The sequence below is a fragment of the Jaculus jaculus genome, chromosome 3 (assembly GCF_020740685.1).
Source record: "Jaculus jaculus isolate mJacJac1 chromosome 3, mJacJac1.mat.Y.cur, whole genome shotgun sequence".
In the NCBI taxonomy this organism is placed as follows: Eukaryota; Metazoa; Chordata; class Mammalia; order Rodentia; family Dipodidae; genus Jaculus; species Jaculus jaculus.
In genome coordinates this window covers 130887955-130890508 of record NC_059104.1, presented here as the reverse complement: position 1 = coordinate 130890508, position 2554 = coordinate 130887955, and positions in this window count along the sequence as shown.

The window sequence follows — 2554 nt, the reverse complement described above, 5'->3', positions numbered from 1 at the left end:
AGAGCAGCGGTCCCAGGACCTGGCCACGCCAACTTGGGCCAACAGCGGGACACAAGCAGGAGCAGAGTCCTGCAGCAACATCAGCAGCTCCAGCACCGGTAACAGTGGCTCCAGCAGCAGCAGACTCAGGAGCGGCAGGAGTGGCAGACCCAGCATCAACAGCAGCTTCAGTAGCAGCAGTGACAATTGACCCAGCAGCAGCAGCTTCAGCAGCAGCAGTGGCTCCAGACATAGCAGCTACAGCAGAACCAGAGGCAGCAGCAGCGGTGGGCCAACCAGCAGCAGCTTCAGCTGCTGACAACCCAGCAGAGGCAGCTTTAGCTAAAGCAGTTCCACCAGCGGGGATGATCTGCAGGGCCACAGTTGCCAGGCTCGGTTTGCCCCGTAGGAAAAGCCAGTACTCAGCTGCAGAAATCAGAACAACAGCCCAATGACCAGGCAGCAACTGAACTGAGACCAAAATCACCCAACGTAACTGGGTTTGCACCAGGGAAGGGTCTCAAATGGTCACAAGCTGACTGGGATCCTTCAACAGACCAGAAATCATAACCTCTATGTTGATAGAGGATCTGGTCATTATAATAACTCCTCTGGCATACATACTTGGGGCTGTTTTTGATTGAATGTGTACAGTGTTTAGTTAACATTTAGAATCTACCTGTATTTTATTCCACTCAGCCTACTTGAATACTCCCATAACAGGGAAACTCAACCCCTAGGAGCACCTTTGTAGATACTCTCAGAGTCTTAAGAGCCACACCTAACATGTTAAGCTCCTACCCTGAAAATATATAACATCAAATCAATTGTTAGAGCTACGAACATCCAGCTAGCTAGAAAATCCAAGCATTAACATAATCCAAGATGCAAAAATATATACATTATAACACAAGAAACACTAAAAGGCAAGACGATATAAATCCACCTAAAAGTATTAATGCATCAGAAATGACCTCAGGTGAGAACGAGCTAGAGGAAATAGTGAGAAAGATTTCAAAAGAATGATTGTAAATATGATCAAAGAAGTCAGAGACCAAATCAAAGGAGTCAAAGAGAAACTTAAAGAGGAAATCAAAGGAATCAAAGAAGATGCAGGACACCAATTTCATGAAATAAAGAAGGCAATAAAAGACATAAATAAGGAAATAGAAATAATAAAGAAAAAACAGTCAGAATTACTAGCAATGAAGAACACAGTTAATGAAATAAAAAAAACTCTGAAGAAAATCTCACCAGTAGAATGGATGAAGGAGAGGACAGAATATCAAAGGTAGAAGACCAGATGGCAGATCTAATACAATCCAAAAAAGAGAAAGAAAAACTTAAAGAAAAGTTTGAGTGGGAATTTCAAGATATTCGGGACACTATGAAAAGATCAAATATAATAATTCAGGGCATAGTAGGAGAAGAATTCCACTCCAAAGGCATAGTATGCATCTTCATAGAATAAAACTTCCCCCAAATTGGGAAAGAGGTGCCAATGTAGATACAGGAACCCTTTAGAACCGCAGCCAGACAAAACTTGGAAAGAACCTCTCCTCGCCATATTATAATCGAACTTCCAAACACACACACCAAAGAAAAAATATTGAAAGCAGTTAGAGAGAAAAATCAAGTTACCTACAAAAGCAAGCCCATCAGGATTACAGCAGATTATTCAACACAAACATTTAAAGCCAGAAGGGCTTGGAGTGATATATTCCAAGTTCTGAAAGATAACAACTGTCAACCAAGGTTACTTTATCCTACAACGTTATCCATCGAAATAGACAGAGAAATAAGGATATTCCAGGACAAAAGCAGGTTAAAGGAGTATTTGAAGACAAAACCAGCTCTACAGAAAATACTTGATAGAATCCTCTATGCTGAAGAAAAGGAAATGCACACATATAAGGAGCCTAGAAAAAACAAGCAATACTCAAATACTAGTTAATACAAGAGAACACAGGTAGAACTGGAAACACACACACACACACACACACAATGGCAAACATAAATACACACCTTTCAATAATATCTCTTAATATCAATGGCATCAATGCCCCAACAAAAAGACTTAGTTTTGCAGACTGGTTTAAAAAGCAAGATCCTACAATTTGTTGTCTCCAAGAAACTCACCTTTCTACAAAGGATAGACATTATCTTAGGGTGAAAGGTTGGAAGAAGGTGCTTCAAGAAAATGGCCCTAGAAAACAAGCAGGGGTTGCTATCCTAATATATGACAAGGTAGACTTCAGTCCAATGTTACTCAAGAAAAATAAAGAAGGTCACTTTATATTGATTAAGGGCACACTCCAACAGGAGGACATTACAATCCTAATCATATATGCACCTAACATGGGGGCTCCCAAATTCATCAAACAAACACTATTAGAACTAAGGTCATAGATAACACCAAACACAGTGGTGGTAGGTGACTTTAACACCCCACTCTCATCAATTGACAGGTCATCCCAGGAAAAAATAAACAGAGAGGCATCTGGACTAAAGGAGGTCATAGAAGGTATGAACCTAATAGATATATACAGGAAATTTCATCCAAAGGCTGCAGAAT